General features: G+C 43.0%; 1 pseudogene; it reads left to right on the top strand.

Moving 5' to 3' along the window:
• LOC119300377 overlaps positions 1-15,933 on the top strand; it is a 35,279-nt pseudogene extending 19,346 nt beyond the window's left edge.
• The last annotated feature ends 1,646 nt before the right edge of the window (positions 15,934-17,579 follow it).

Here is a 17,579-nt window from a genome sequence, read left to right as displayed (position 1 = left end):
CCATGAACTGATAGAATTGGCCGGTAAGCTTTTTAACCAAGTGCGGGCCGTTCCTTCAAGCATCATGGTGAAGTATTTCGCACATGCCACATCATCCACATCCAGCATCTCCATGGCCATCTCATAGCTCTCCACCCATGTCTCTGGGGGTTGATCCGCCGTGTAATTTGGTACCTTGCGCGGGCCCTTGAAATCCTTGGGTAGGCGCACATTGCGTAAAGCGGGGACAAGGCAAGGCACCCCCAAAGAGCTAGAAGTAACACCGAGTTCGACCGAAATAGTTGGACGAACCAGCGTAAGCTGCCGAGCCTGATATTGTGCGGCTAACTCGGCCTCCCTGCGTGCTCGGGCCCGGTCCACCACTTCCTGAGCGTTATCAGCACCACCCGCCGGGTTGTTGCCGCGGGGTGCTCCACGTCGTTCATTACTTGACATTGCCGGTTCCTCCATATGCCTGCTATAGCTCCGGCTTGGGCGAGGGGTCGAGTGGATCCGGTCGCGGCTATACGAGTATGCTTCCTGTTGGTCCAAAGCTGTCCTAAGAAGCTCCTTGACCCGCGCGTCTCTATCGCCTGCGGTGAGTCACCTTCAATTGGAATGGCCTCCAGCCGTGCAGCAGCGGCGACGAGATTGTCCATTGGGTTGGAGTAGTGACCCGGAGGTGTTGAAACAGCCTGAGGTATAATGGTGTTTTGACGAGGCGGATCCATCCGACGAGGCTGAACCGGCGTACCGGTCCCAAGAGCTTCCGCCCGGTTTCCCTCCAGCGGATTACTGGTTCCTGCTCCCGGGGTGTTGAAAAGGTCTCTGGCCTTGAAAACCGGAGGCAAACGGGATCGGTACTTCCTCCTCATGACTTCATGCAACGCGTTCTGGTCCAACATGAGCCTGTAGGCTTGTGCGTCTAGAGCGGCCTGCTCTGTGGCCATCCTGGTATCCTCAGCTACCAGGTCCGCCTTGGCCTGGGTGATCTGTTCCCTTACCTTTGCAATCTCCGCGTTGTGGACGTCCTGATCCGCCGGATTAGCTTCCGCCATAAGCACATCCAATGCATCAAATAGCTCTGATAGAACTTGAGCCGGCGGGCGCATAGGGCCTCCTGCCTCGGCAGTCGTCGCCGCTGCTGAACCGGAGGTTGTTGCCGCAGCGGTCGAAGAATGAAGCGCTGCTTGTGTGCCGGCCATGAATATTCCAACTCGGTTGGGTAGATCAGAGGGGTCCGGAATACTGTCGCCGTCAGAACAACCCCCAATCCGGCCATCTTGTAACTGATATAGAGATTCGGTTTCTCCGGTTGATGACTCATCGCCGGAGTAAATGATGGTCTCGCCGCCAGATCCCGATCCATCCTCATGACCTCCTCCATGGATGACTCCCACGAAGGCACGCTTCATGGCCAGTTTAACCCGGGCAGATCGCGCACACTGAGCCATTTCGACGAGGTCGGTGCAGATATCCGGCTCAGGGCCCGGTTCTCCAATCTTGCCGATGAAAACGTGTATGCTTCCAAAGGGGACCCGGTACCCGTACTCAACTAAGCCGGCCTCGGGGCCCCAGCCTGCATCGTCGATGTAAATCTTGCCGCGATGACTCTTAGTCATCCGGCCTACGGCGTAGCCCTGGAGTCCTTCAAAGCGGCCCTCCAAGAACTTCAAACCATCGTGCGCTAGCCCCACGGTGGGCGCCAACTGTCGTGGTTTTGTCACGGCAGATGTCCTAGAGAAAGGACTTAGTCATGGAGCCATCGCGACGGGTTAGCTTGAAGGGGTTAAAGCGGACACAGGGACGCAAGAGAGTTTATACTAGTTCGGCCCCTTCGATGAAGATAAAAGCCTACGTCTAGTTGTGATGGAATTGATGGGGTTTCGATGACCAGGGAGCAAACAAGCTTCGCCTATGTCTGGAGTTGTTGTGTGTTGTCCTTGAACCGCCGCCGGGTCGTCCCCTTATATACACGGGTGATGCCCGTCGGTTCACAGAGTCCCAATACCGGCTCATAGATGTGTCCGGTTTGGTCTCTACTTATTCCTAACTTACAATACAAGTTAAATACCAACGCCGATTTACGGCTACAGGCCTTGAACCGACTGTGGGCCTTGAGCTCTCATCTGCCTTCTTGGGCTTTAACATACTTAACTACTGATGAAGTTAACCCGGCCCAGATAGGCCGGTTTACGCCCAGTAGTGATATCCCCAACATTAGGCCCCAAATTGATTTGAACATGTTCATGTCAATCCTTTAGCAAAAATCTTCATCTTCAATATCTTCTTGTAGTTTGTTGAACTGCCGTGATGTCATCTTCTCTGGTTGTTGTAAACCGGCGTGACGTCACCTGTTATAAATCTTTGGGCAAGTCAATCAAAGTCCATACTTTGTTCTTATACATGGATCTCATCTCAGATTTCATGGCCTCCAGCCATTTCGCGGAATCTGGGCTCATCATCGCTTCCTCATAGTTTGTAGGTTCATCATGGTCAAGTAACATGACCTCCAGAACATGATTACCGTACCACTCTGGTGCGGATTTCACTCTGGTTTACCTACGAGGTTCGATAGTAACTTGATCTGAAGTTACATGATCATCATCATTAGCTTCCTCACTAATTGGTGTAGTAGTCACAGAAACAGATTTCTGTGATGAACTACTTTCCAATAAGGGAGCAGGTACAGTTACCTCATCAAGTTCTACTTTCCTCCCACTCACTTCTTTCGAGAGAAACTCCTTCTCTAGAAAGGATCCATTCTCAGCAATGAATATCTTGCCTTCGGATCTGCAATAGAAGGTGTACCCAACATTTTCTTTTGGGTATCCTATGAAGATGCACTTCTCCGATTTGGGTTTGAGCTTATCAGGTTGAAACCTTTTCACATAAGCATTGCAACCTCAAACTTTAAGAAACGACAACTTAGGTTTCTTGCCAAACCATAGTTCATACGGTGCCATCTCAACGGATTTAGATGGTGCCTATTTAATGTGAATGTAGCTGTCTCTAATGCATAACCCCAAAACGATAGCGGTAAATCTGTAAGAGACATCATAGATCGCACCATATCTAATAAAGTACGGTTATGATGTTCGGACACACCATTACTGTCGTGGTTTTGTCACGGCAGATGTCCTAGAGAAAGGACTTAGTCGTGGAGCCATCGCGATGGGTTAGCTTGAAGGGGTTAAAGCGGACACAGGGACGCAAGAGAGTTTATACTAGTTCGGCCCCTTCGATGAAGGTAAAAGCCTACGTCTAGTTGTGATGGAATTGATGGGGTTTCGATGACCAGGGAGCAAACAAGCTTTGCCTATGTCTCGAGTTGTTGTCTGTTGTCCTTGAACCGCCGTCGGGTCGTCCCCTTATATACACGGGTGACGCCCGTCGGTTCACAGAGTCCCAATACCGGCTCATAGATGTGTCCGGTTTGGTCTCTACTTATTCCTAACTTACAATACAAGTTAAATACCAACACCGGTTTACGGCTACAGGCCTTGAACCGACTGTGGGCCTTGAGCCCTCATCTGCCTTCTTGGGCTTTAACATACTTAACTACTGACGAAGTTAACCCGGCCCAGATAGGCCAGTTTATGCCCAGTAGTGATAGCCCCAACAATTACACTGTGGTGTTCCAGGTGGCGTGAGTAGTGAAACTATTTCACATTGTTTTAACTGAAGGCCAAACTCGTAACTAAAATATTTTACTTCTACGATCATATCGTAGAAACTTATATTTTTGTTACGATGATTCTCCACTTCACTCTGAAATTATTCGAACTTTTCAAATATTTCAGACTTGTGTTTCATCAAGTAGATATACTCATATCTGCTCAAATCATCTGTGAAGATCAGAAAATAATGATACCTGCCGCGAGCTTCAATATTCATTGGACCATATACATCAATATGCATGATTTACAACAAATCTGTTGCTTGTTGCATTGTTCCGGAGAACGGAGTCTTAGTCATCTTGCCCATGAGGCATGGTTCGCAAGCATCAAGTGATTCCAAAAGTCCATCAGCATGGAGTTTCTTCATGCGCTTTACACCAATATGACCTAAACGGCAGTGCCACAAATAAGTTGCACTATCATTATTAACTTTGCATCTTTTGGTTTCAATATTATGAATATGTGTATCACTACGACCGAGATCCAACGAACCATTTTCATTTGGTGTGTAACCATATATGTAAACAGAACAACAATTTATTCTCTTACTTCAATGAATAACCGTATTGCAATAAACATGATCAAATCATATTCATGCTCAACGCGAACACCAAATAACACTTATTTAGGTTCAACACTAATCCCGAAAGTATAGGGAGTGTGCGATGATGATCATATCAATCTTGGAACCACTTCCAACACACATCGTCACTTCACCTTAACTAGTCTCTGTTCATTCTGCAACTTCTGTTTTGAGTTACTACTCTTAGCAACTGAACTAGTATCAAATACTGAGGGGTTGCTATGAACACTAGTAAAGTACACATCAATAACATGTATATAAAATATACCTATGTTCACTTTGCCATCCTTCTTATCCTCCAATTACTTGGGGTAGTTCCGCTTCCAGTGACCAATCCCTTTGCAGTAGAAGCACTCAGTTTCAGGCTTAGGTCCAGACTTGGGTTTTTCACTTGAGTAGCAACTTGCTTGCCGTCCTTCTTGAAGTTCCCCTTTCTGCCCTTTGTCCCTTTACTTGAAACTAGTGGTTTTGTTTACCATCAACACTTGATGCTTTTCTTGATTTCTACCTTCGTCGATTTCAGCATCACGAAGAGCTTGGGAATTGTTTCTGTTATCCCTTGCATATTATAGTTCATCACGAAGTTCTACTAACTTGGTGATGGTGACTAGAGAATTCTGTCAATCACTATTTTATCTGGAAGATTAACTCCCACTTGATTCAAGCGATTGTAGTACCCAGACAATCTGAGCACATGCTCACTGCTTGAGTTATTCTCCTCCATCTTTTAGCTATAGAACTTGTTGGAGACTTCATATCTGTCAACTCGGGTATTTGCTTGAAATATTAATTTCAACTCCTGGAACATCTCATATGGTCCATGACGTTCAAAATGTCTTTGAAATTCTGATTCTAAGCTGTTAAGCATGGTGCACTAAACTATCAAGTAGTCATCATATTGAGCTAGCCAAATGTTCATAACGTCTGCATCTGCTCCTGCAATAGGTTTGTCACCTAGCGGTGCATCAAGGACATAATTCTTCTGTGTAGCAATGAGGATAATCCTCATATCACGGATCCAATCCGCATCATTGCTACTAACATTTTTCAACTTAGTTTTCTCTAGGAACATATAAAAATTAAACGGGGAGCAACATCACGAGCTATTGATCTACAACATAGATATGCTAATACTACCAGGACTAAGTTCATGATAAATTTAAGTTCAATTAATCATATTACTTAAGAACTCCCACTTAGATAGACATCCCTCTAATCATCTAAGTGATCACGTGATCCAAATCAACTAAACCATAACCGATCATCACGTGAAATGGAGTAGTTTTCAATGGTGAACATCTCTATGTTGATCATATCTACTATATGATTCACGCTCGACCTTTCAGTCTCAGTGTTCCGAGGCCATATCTGCATATGCTAGGCTCTTCAAGTTTAACCTGAGTATTCTGCGTGTGCAAAACTGGCTTGCATCCGTTGTAGATGGACGTAGAGCTTATCACACCCGATCATCACGTGGTGTCTGGGCACGACAAACTTTGGCAACGGTGCATACTCAGGGAGAACACTTTTATCTTGAAATTTAGTGAGAGATCATCTTATAATGCTACCGTCAATTAAAGCAAGATAAGATGCATAAAAGATAAACATCACATGCAATCAAAATATGTGACATGATATGGCCATCATCATCTTGTGCCTTTGATCTCCATCTCCAAAACATCGTCATGATTTCCATCATCACCGGCATGACACCATGATCTCCATCATCTTGATCTATATCAATGTGTCGTCACATGGTCATCTCGCCAATTATTGCTCTCGCAACTATTGCTATTGCATAGCGATAAAGTAAAGCAATTATTTGGCGCTTGCATCTTATGCAATAGAGAGATAACCATAAGGCTTTTGCCTGTTGCCGATAACTTCAACAAAACATGATCATCTCATACAACAACTTATATCTCATCACGTCTTGACCATATCACATCACAACATGCCCTGCAAAAACAAGTTAGACGTCCTCTACTTTGTTGTTGCAAGTTTTACGTGGCTGCTATGGGCTAAGCAAGAACAGTTCTTACCTACGCATCAAAACCACAACGATAGTTTGTCAAGTTGGTGCTATTTTAACCTTCGCAAGCACCGGGCGTAGCCACACTCGGTTCAACTAAAGTTGGAGAAACTGACACCCGCTAGTCACCTGTGTGCATAGCACGGCGGTAAAACCAGTCTCGCGTAAGTGTACGCGTAATGTCGGTCCGGGCCGCTTCATCCAACAATACCGCTGAACCAAAGTGTGACATGCTGGTAAGCAGTATGACTTATATCGCCCACAACTCACTTGTGTTCTACTCGTGCATATTACATCAACACATAAAACCTGGCTCTGATGCCACTGTAGGGGAACGTAGCAATTTCAAAAAAATTCCTACGCACACGCAAGATCATGGTGATGCATAGCAACGAGAGGGGAGAGTGTTGTCCACGTACCCTCGTAGACCAAAAGCGGAAGCGTTATGACAACGTAGTTGATGTAGTCGTACGTCTTCACGGACCGACTAACCAAGCACCGAAACTACGACACCTCCGAGTTCTAGCACACATTCAGCTCGATGATGATCCCCGGACTCTGATCCAGCAGAATGTCGGGGAAGAGTTCCGTCAGCACGATGGCGTGGTGACAATCTTGATGTTCTACCATCGCAGGGCTTCACCTAAGCACCGCTACAATATTATCGAGGATTATGGTGGAGGGGGGCACCGCACACAGCTAAGAGATCAATGATCAATTGTTGTGTCTGTGGGGTGCCCCCTGCCCCCGTATATAAAGGAGCAAGGGGGAGGCGGCCGGCCTAGGAGGAGGGCGCGCCAAGGGGGGAGTCCTACTCCCAGCGGGAGTAGGACTCCTCCTTCCCTTGTTGGAGTAGGAGAGAAGGAAAGAGGGGGAGAGGAACAAGGAAAAGGGGGCTGCACCCCTTCTCCAATTCGGACCAGAGCGGGGGCGCGCGCCTCCTTCCTTTTGGCCTCTCTCCTCTATTCCCGTATGGCCCAATAAGGCCCGTATACTCCCCGACGAATTCTCATAACTCTCCGGTACTCCGAAAAATACACGAATCACTCGGAACCTTTCCGATGTCCGAATATAGTCGTCCAATATATCGATCTTTACGTCTCGACCATTTCAAGACTCCTCGTCATGTCCCCGATCTCATCCGGGACTCCGAACTCCTTCGGTACATCAAAACTCATAAACTCATAATATAACTGTCATCGAAACCTTAAGCGTGCGGACCCTACGGGTTCGAGAACAATGTAGACATGACCGAGACTCATAATATACCCGAATCACTCGAAACCTCTCCGATATCCAAACATAGGCTTCCAATATATCAATCTTCATGTCTCGACCATTTCGAGACTCCTTTTCATGTCCGTGATCACATCCGGGACTCCGAACAACCTTTGGTACATCAAAACATATAAACTCATAATATAACTGTCATCGAAATGTTAAGCGTGCGGACCCTACGGGTTCGAGAACTATGTAGACATGACCGAGACACGTCTCCGGTCAATAACCAATAGCGGAACCTGGATGCTCATATTGGCTCCCACATATTCTAAGAAGATCTTTATCGGTCAAACCGCATAACAACATACGTTGTTCCCTTTGTCATCGGTATGTTACTTGCCCGAGATTCGATCGTTGGTATCTCAATACCTAGTTCAATCTCGTTACCGGCAAGTCTCTTTACTCGTTCCGTAATACATCATCCCGCAACTAACTCATTAATTGCAATGCTTGCAAGGCTTAAGTGATATGCATTACCGAGAGGGCCCAGAGATACCTCTCCGACAATCGGAGTGACAAATCCTAATCTCGAAATATGCCAACCCAACAAGTACCTTCGGAGACACCTGTAGAGCACCTTTATAATCACCCAGTTACGTTGTGACGTTTGGTAGCACACAAAGTGTTCCTCCGGTAAACGGGAGTTGCATAATCTCATAGTCATAGGAACATGTATAAGTCATGAAGAAAGCAATAGCAATAAACTAAACGATCAAGTGCTATGCTAACGGAATGGGTCAAGTCAATCACATCATTCTCCTAATGATGTGATCCCATTAATCAAATGACAACTCATGTCTATGGTTAGGAAACATAACCATCTTTGATCAACGAGCTAGTCAAGTAGAGGCATACTAGTGACACTTTGTTTGTCTATGTATTCATATATGTATTATGTTTCCGGTTAATACAATTCTAGCATGAATAATAAACATTTATCATGATATAAGGAAATAAATAATAACTTTATAATTGCCTCTAGGGCATATTTCCTTCAGTCCCTGACACCCTGAGGCATTATATGGGGGCATGTGAAATTGGTTCAGCTCTGGGGCCAGTGGTTGAAGTAGATGTGGAACACATTTATTCTAAGGAAGAAATTAGAGTGAAAGTGGGAGTGAGGGACTTACACAAAATTCCTGCTGGCACTGAGATAACTACTAAAGATTTGCTGCTTTATGATATTGGTTTTGAGTTTGATTCCATAGCAGAACAGGGGTGGTACAAGTTCAAAGAGGGGAATAAAAAGAAAATCTTTGACTACCTTGATTTGGAAAGCTGTGAAACACAGACGGAGAATGAGATGCAGAAAAAAAGTAAACAAGCTGAGTTTGGGAAGTCCTTGGTGAGCCTAGGGAGTTTGGGGTTGAAACAATATGAACAAGTGGTGCTTAAAGCAGGAGACACGGGTCAGAAAAATGAGATACCCAAGGAAAGGATAGGAACAGGGTTTGCTGGAGAAGGCCAGGGTGAAGAAGAAAGTTTGAAGGCTAGGCTTCAGAAAGCAGAGGAACTTGCAGCAAGGCAGACTGCTCAACTTATGCTGGAGGAAAAAAAGGAAGGAAATGGAAATTATAAGAAAAACCTTAGAAAAAGAGGTCAAGAGACAACATGAACTGCTGCAAATCAATATGAAGGCAAGTGAAGAGGTGAGAGGGTCACAGTCAGGGGAGAAAATTATTGGAGATGAAGATGAAAAATAGGACACTGAGGGAGGGGCAGTAGCAGAAGGCAGGCTGGAAGAGGAAGAGGGAATGACAGACTTGGAACTAATGGAACAGGCTATGGGGCTAGGATATATGGAGCCTGTGGATTACACTGCTAGTCAGGAAATTGAATCTTTTGAAACAAATATCAAGAAGGCTGCCATAGGAGAACTGCAATCCCAAGAAGAAGAAGACTTGAGAAGATGTGCTAGACTGAAAGGCAAAGAGGACAAAAAAATCACTGATTTGGCTAAAGAGAGAGTAGCACAGAAAAACAACTATGGTGAGTTTACTCCTTCTGGTATTGTTTCTAGATCTAATAATATCCTGCAGCAGATTGCTGAGGGGGTTGGGGTTAGTTTGGGAAATAAACCTGACATTGTTAATCATAATTTGGAATTGATTAAAATGGCTGAATAGGCAAGGGTTGATATGTGGTTAGCAGACTACAATAATAATCAGAAACAAACCTCTCTACCTGAGGAGCATAATATCATTGATACTGGAGAACACTCTGTGGAAGATTTGCTAGAAGTTGGGGAAATGAGAGAGAAGAGGAAGAGAATGAAGAATGGGAATTAATTAAAGAGCTTTTCTCATCAAAAAAAGAGAAGAAAAAAGGTAAAACTACCAGAGGTTCTGGAGTTAAAATTGCCTCTGCTATCAAAACCTTAGAATCTTCTGATAGGAAAAAAAGAAAAAAAGATGAGGGGTATCTTTTGGAATATGAGAGGATTTGGGGGTGATATCAAAAAAAGGTTTTTGAGGGAGATGATCATGGATATGAGAGTTGATTTCTTGGGTCTGCAAGAGACCATGAGACAACAATTTTCTAGAAATGATTTATAACAAATTTGTGCAGGAAGGGATTTCCACTGGCATTTCACTCCAGCTAGGGGGAAATCTGGTGGCCTTCTGTTGGGAGTCAACTATACCACATTAGATGTGATTTCTCAGGATGAAGGAGATTATCACATAAAAATGACTGTTCAGGATGTTAAAAATAGGTTTATTTGGGATTTAGTAGTGATCTATGGAGATGCACAACCAGAAATGAAAGCCCTATTTCTGGCTGAGTTATCCAGAGTATTTCAAACCTGTGTTAATACAATTTTGATTGGAGGTGACTTCAATATTATTAGAAAAGCTAGTGAGAAAAATAAACCAGGATCCCCTGGGCATTGGAGTTTTCTTTTTAATGCTATTCTGGAACAAGCTGGGGTGAGAGAGCTTGATATGAATGGGAGACAATTCACTTGGGGGAATAATATGCACAACCCTACTTTTGAAAAACTAGATAGGATACTTTGTAGCGTTGAGTGGGAAGAGGTATACCCCTTAACGCAAGTAACATCTTTGACTAGAGAGAAGTCTGATCACACTCCTCTTTACTTGGATTCTGGAGATTTCCAAAAAACTGAGCCAATTTTCATATTTAAAAATGCCTGGTTTTTGAGAGAAGGGATTGATGAAATTGTACAGAAAGTTTGGAATGATCCTAACATTAAGGGAGACAGCATAGATAGATTGTTGGGAAAGTTTAGAAAACTAAGACCTAAATTTAAAGGGTGGAACAGAAACATGAATGCATGGTATTTTGAACTAAAGAAAGATATCCTGCTTAAATTGGATATTATTGATAAAAATAGTGAGGTTAATGGCCTTACATCCGCTGATAGAAAAGAGCAGATAGATTTAAGAGCTCAGCTTGATAGACTTCTTAAGCAGGAAGAGGCTAAATGGAGACAGAGAGCCAAAATTGATGAAATACTAGAGGGATAGTAATACTAAATTCTTTTCATGCCAAGGCAAATGGGAGGCTTAGAAGGAACAAAATCAATAGATTAGAGCAAGCTGAGGGGATAATAGAAGGGGATAAAAACTTGATAGACTATATCACTACTTTTTACAAAAATTTATTTGGTTCACCAGATAATTCTTCTGTTTAAATTAATATTGATAATCCCATTATGATTCAAGAGGGATGTGAAAAAAATTAGTGGAGGAATTCTCTTTGGAGGAAATTAAGAAGGTTGTCTTTAAAATGGCACACAATAAATCCCCTGGACCAGATGGCTTCACTGCTGAATTTTATCAGCATTATTGGGATCTGGTGAAACTTGTTTTAAAAGCTTTGTTGGATGACTTTGCCAATAGGAAAATTGATATTAGTAGACTAAACTATGGGACTATAGCCCTAGCCCCAAAAGGGACAGATGCTAATCAAATACAGAAATTCAGGCCAATTTTTTTGCTAAATGTCTGCTTCAAAATCATCACAAAAGTGTTAATGAATAGGCTGAATTTGGTAGCTGTTGATGTTATTTCTCCTGTTCAAACTGCTTTTATTAAGGGCAGGTATATTATGGATGGAGTTTTGATCCTTCATGAGGCTTTGAATAGCATAAAAAAGAAAAAAGAAAGTGCTATGCTTCTGAAAATTGATTTTGAAAAGGCCTATGACAAAATCAAATGGTCCTTTCTTTTTCAAATGTTGAAAGTGAAGGGATTCCCAGATAAATGGATTGATTGGGTCATGGAGACTATTAGAGGGGGGAAAGTTTGTGTCAAGGTTAATGAGAACCTAGGAAAATACTTTATCACTGATACGTCCATTTTGCATCATGCTTTTATATCGATCTATCGCATTATGGACTGTTATTTCACTCTATATCACAATACTTATGGCTATTCTCTCTTATTTTACAAGGTTTACATAAAGAGGGAGAATGCCGGCAGCTGGAATTCTGGTCTGGAAAAGGAGCAAATATTAGAGACCTATTCTGCGCAACTCCAAAAGTCCTGAAACTCCACGGAATGTCTTAGAAGAAATAAAGAAAAATCCACGCCAAAGATGAAGGCCAGGGGGCCCACACCCTGCTCACGAGGGTGGGGGGCGCGCCCCCCTAGGGCGCGCCCCCCTACCTCGTGGGCCCCCTGGTGGCTCTCCGACACCCATCTTCTCCTATATGAGGTCTTTCGATGAGAAAAAAATAAGAAGGAATTTTTTGGGACGAGACTCCATCGCCACGAGGCGGAACCTTGGCGGATCCAATCTAGAGCTCCGGCAGAGCTGTTCTGTCGGGGAAACTTCCCTCCCGGAGGGGGAAATCATCACCATCGTCATCACCAACGCTCCTCTCATCGGGAGAGGGCAATCTCCATCAACATCTTCACGAGCACCATCTCATCTCCAAACCCTAGTTCATCTCTTGTATCCAATTCTTGTCTCAAAGTTTGGGATTGGTGATAGTAGGTTGCTAGTAGTGTTGATTACTCCTTGTAGTTGATGCTAGTTGGTTTAATTGGTGGAAGATCATATGTTCAGATCCTATATGCATATTATTACCCCTCTGATTATGAACATGAATATGCTTTGTGAGTAATTACGTTCGTTCCTGAGGACAAGGGAGAAGTCTTGCTATGAGTACTCATGTGAATTTGGTATTCATTTGATATTTTGATAAGATGTATGTTGTCTAGCCTCTAGTGGTGTTATGTGAACATCGACTACATAACACTTCACCATTATTTGGGCCTAGAGGAAGGCATTGGGAAGTAATAAGTAGATGATGGGTTGCTAGAGTGACAGAAGCTTAAACCCTAGTTTATGTGTTGCTTCGTAAGGGGATGATTTGGATCCATATGTTTCATGCTATGGTTAGGTTTACCTTAATACTTTTGTTGTAGTTGCGGATGCTTGCAATGGAGGTTAATCATAAGTGGGATGCTTGTTCAAGTAAGAACAGCACCCAAGAACCGGTCCACCCACATATCAAATTATCAAAGTATCGAACGTGAATCATATGAACGTGATGAAAACTAGCTTGACGATATTCCCATGTGTCCTCGGGAGCGCTTTTCCTATTATAAGAGTTTGTTCCGGCTTGTGCTTTGCTACAAAAGGATTGGGCCACCTTGCTGCACTTTATTTACTTTTGTTACTTGTTGCTCGTTACAATCTATCTTATCACAACACTATCTGTTACCACTTATTTCAGTACTTGCAGAGAATACCTTGCTGAAAACCGCTTATCATTTCCTTCTGCTCCTCGTTGGGTTCGACACTCTTACTTATCAAAAGGACTACGATAGATCCCCTATACTTGTGAGTCATCAATCACCCATAAAGGATTGAGACAGGGGGACTCTCTATCCCCTCTAAACTTTGACCTGGCTGCTGATGCCCTGGCAATTATGTTAGACAAAGCCAGAGAAAATGGGCTGGTGAAGGGGGTCTTGAATGAATACATACCAAATGGGGTCAATATGTTGTAATATGCAGATGATACCATCTTCCTATTGCAAGATGATACAGAAAGTGCACACAATTTGAAATATATTTTATGTCTATTTGAGCAAATGTCTGGTTTAAAGATCAATTTTCATAAAAGTGAGTTTTTTTTGTTTGGAGAGGCTATTGATAAGAAAGATGAATATGCTAGAATTTTCACATGCCCAGTGGGTGCCTTGCCCATGAAATATCTAGGGCTGCCTATAGATAAGAATAGAATTTGTAACAAGCATTTGAAACCTCCAGAGAGTAAGATGGAGAAAAAATGTACGACTTGGCAAGGTAGATTGCTTGCCAGTGCAGGGAGAGTTACATTGATTCAGTCAGCTCTCACAGGCATCCCATATTTTATGATGTCCTTCTATGGGCTCCCCATTGGGGTTGAAAAACGCATGGATTTTTTCAGGGCCATACTTCTATGGAAAGAAGATGATCAAAAAAGAAAATACCATTTGGTGAAATGGTATGAGGTGTGTAGGCCAAAAGATATGGGGGGCCTGGGGATCCAAAATCTTGCATGCATGAACAAAGCATTGCTGAGTAAATGGTGGTGGAAATTATATATAACTGAGGGGTTGTGATAGGACATTATTTGCAAAAAAATATATTAAGAATAGAAATCTGGGCACTGTTCAGGCCAAACAGGGAGATTCCCAGTTTTGGAGGGATATACTAAAACACAGAGACCATTTTGTTTCTTTATGCAAATTCAAAATTGGGAATGGAGATAGAACTCGCTTTTGGGAAGATTGGTGGATTGGCACTGCTCCATTAAGCAAAAAAATTCCTAGGCTTTATGATCTTTGTTTTGATAAGAAGAAAACAGTTAAAGAAGTTTTTGACAATGATCTAGATAATGTGCAATTTAGAAGAACTTTATTGGGAGACGCTAGAGAGCTATGGGGACATATTAAAGAAGCATGTAGATCGGTGACTTTGAATGAGGATAAAGACGAAATAAAATGGTCTCTGACTAAAAAAAGAGTGTATACTGTAAAATCTTTCTACAGGCATCTGATTGAAAATGATGTCAAATATCCACACATGTATATGTGGAAGATTAAAACGCCACCCAGAATCAAGGTGTTCATGTGGTTGGCTCTTAGGAAAAGTATCCTTACAAAAGATAATCTGCTTCGTAGGGGGTGGAAAGGAGATGATAAATGTCCTTTTTTGGACGTAAAGAGAATATAAATCATCTTTTTCTATCCTGTTCAGTTGCTAGACTATTGTGGAACATCTTAAAATGTGCTTTCAATCTGAGAGACATTCCAGAAACCCTGGAAGCTATCATGAAAACCTGGATAAATACATTTGGGAAAGATGAAAAAAGTTTGGTCATTATAGGTGTTTCAGCGATTTGCTCGATTATCTGGAAATTAAGAAACAGTGTTATTTTTTACAACAATAGGGTAAATGACCCCTGTGTTCTTGTTACTCTGTTTCTCAAAAATTTAAATGATTGGAATATTTTCCAGACAAATCCCGCAAGAAGTAAGATGATGGAGGCTAGAGTGAAGCAAGTAAGTATGGTGGCGGAAGAAGTGTTCAAAGCAGCCTATGGGTGGCGCCTGAAGACTGGGAGAATCCAGGGGTGATCACAGGAAGACCCCGTTGCTGCGATGAAAGAGCTTCTGCCATTACTTCTAGCTTGCTTTCTTTTGCTTTTCAGACAGTTTATGGTCTTGTATGAATCTTTGATAAGACTGTAGTCCTGATGTATGCCTCTGTTCCTAATAACAGAGTTGTAAGTGTTCCGGGGACTGGATTTCTCTCTGAATTCAGGCCTCGGACCACTCCCGAAGGTTCTTTTGCCTTGAGGGTTTCATGAGGGGAAGGGGTGGCTTTTCCTCCTTCCTTAGTTTGGTAATTGAAATTTCGTAGGGGAGTGGAGTGTTATGCTTTGTCTTTTAGTTTCTCTTTCTGCTTTGTAATAAGACATGGTGATTTCTTTTAATGGAAATCGGAGAGAATGCTCTCTTTTGTCAAAAAAATTGGAGTGTGTGAATCCCATGTTGATCGATGGTTCCACTCCGGACACCGAGGAGCAGCTAGATACTACTAACGATGCGGAACGCCTGCTTCTCCTAGGCCTGGCCTGCAGCAACCCAAACCCGTCAGACTGTCCAACCATGCCTGATGTGGTGCGAGTCATCGCCAAGTCGGCACCGCCACCACAGGTGCCTCCTCAGAAGCCAAGATTTGTGTGGCCGCCTCAGGAAGAGGGACGTTCAGTGGCCTCCGATGATGGTGGTAGCACGGGTACATCGATAATGAGTAATCTCGACAATAGTATGGCAAGTGCCACCGGAGGACATGCCTCATTTCAACTCCAACACTCGATCTATGTCACGGCAGGCAGTGCCTCTGGTCCATGAGCAAATGCTGAGGAGCATATAGTAAAAATGAAAATTCACTTGTTGCTTTTAATGTTGATGTGATTTTGCTTAGTAATTTAAGAAGCTTGAGTATTTGTTATGTAGTAGTATAAGTTATTGTCACGAGTCATATGTATGAAAGAAATAAATATATCAGATTAGATTGCCTTTGTTGTAGACAGCTTGGAAAGTCATAGTTTGATGTCCAACAAAATATGATAAACATAATCAAGCCCTTAAAGTTATGTTGATGTCCAATCCATTATCGTAGTATTTAAGAAATTTTGTGTAGCTTTATAATCTTCAGAAACCTGCTTCACACCCATATGGTCTCATCTCATGAGCTGATTTCTTAGAGCGCATGGGGCAATAGTGATATTATTTGGAGAGTTGTTCTCTTGGTCCGTTTTAGTGAAGTTTATGAAGGAAATATGCCCTAGAGGCAATAATAAAGTTATTATTTATTTCCTTATAATCATGATAAAAGGTTTATTATTCATGCTAGAATTGTATTAACCAGAAACGTAATACATGTGTGAATACATAGACAAACAAAGTGTCACTAGTATGCCTCTACTTGATTAGCTCGTTAATCAAAGATGGTTATGTTTCCTAACCATGAACAATGAGTTGTTATTTGATTAACGGGATCACATCATTAAGAGAATGATCTGATTGACATGACCCATTCCATTAGCTTAGCACCCGATCGCTTAGTATGTTGCTATTGCTTTCTTCATGACTTATACATGTTCCTGTAACTATGAGATTATGCAACTCCCGTTTACCGGAGGAACACTTTGGGTACTACCAAATGTCACAAGTAACTGGGTGATTATAAAGGAGTACTACAGGTGTCTCCAAAGGTACATGTTGGGTTGGCGTATTTCGAGATTAGGTTTTGTCACTCCGATTGTCGGAGAGGTATCTCTGGGCCCTCTCGGTAATGCACATCACTTAAGCCTTGCAAGCATTGCAACTAAATGAGTTATTTGTGGGATGATGTATTACAGAACGAGTAAAGAGGCTTGCCAGTAACGAGATTGAACTAGGTATTGGAATACCGACGATCGAATCTCGGGCAAGTAACATACCAATGACAAAGGGAACAACGTATGTTGTTATGCGGTCTGACCGATAAAGATCTTCGTAGAATATGTAGGAGCCAATATGGGCATCCAGGTCCCGCTATTGGTTATTGACCGGAGACGTGTCTCGGTCATGTCTACATTGTTCTTGAACCCGTAGGGTCCGCACGCTTAAGGTTACGATGACATTTATATTATGAGTTTATGCATTTTGATGTACCGAAGGTTGTTCGGAGTCCCGGATGTGATCACGGACATGACGAGGAGTCTCGAAATGGTCGAGACGTAAAGATTGATATATTGGAAGCCTATGTTTGGATATCGGAAGTGTTCCGGGTGAAATCGGGATTTTACCGGAGTACCGGGAAGGTTACCGGAACCCCCCGGGAGGTAAATGGGCCATGGTGGGCCTTAGTGGAAAAGAGAAGAGGCAGCCCTACATGGGCTGCGTGCCTCCCCCTTCCCCTAGTCCTATTAGGACTAGGAGAGGTGGCCGGCCCCCTCTCTCTCTTTTCCCCCTCCGCAAATCCTATTCCAACTAGGATTGGGGGGGAATCC

This window comes from Triticum dicoccoides, chromosome 5A, assembly GCF_002162155.2.
Source record: "Triticum dicoccoides isolate Atlit2015 ecotype Zavitan chromosome 5A, WEW_v2.0, whole genome shotgun sequence".
NCBI classification, from domain to species: domain Eukaryota; kingdom Viridiplantae; phylum Streptophyta; class Magnoliopsida; order Poales; family Poaceae; genus Triticum; species Triticum dicoccoides.
The sequence above is the reverse complement of the archived record's forward strand: the minus strand, read 5'-3'. Positions and strand labels throughout refer to the sequence as shown.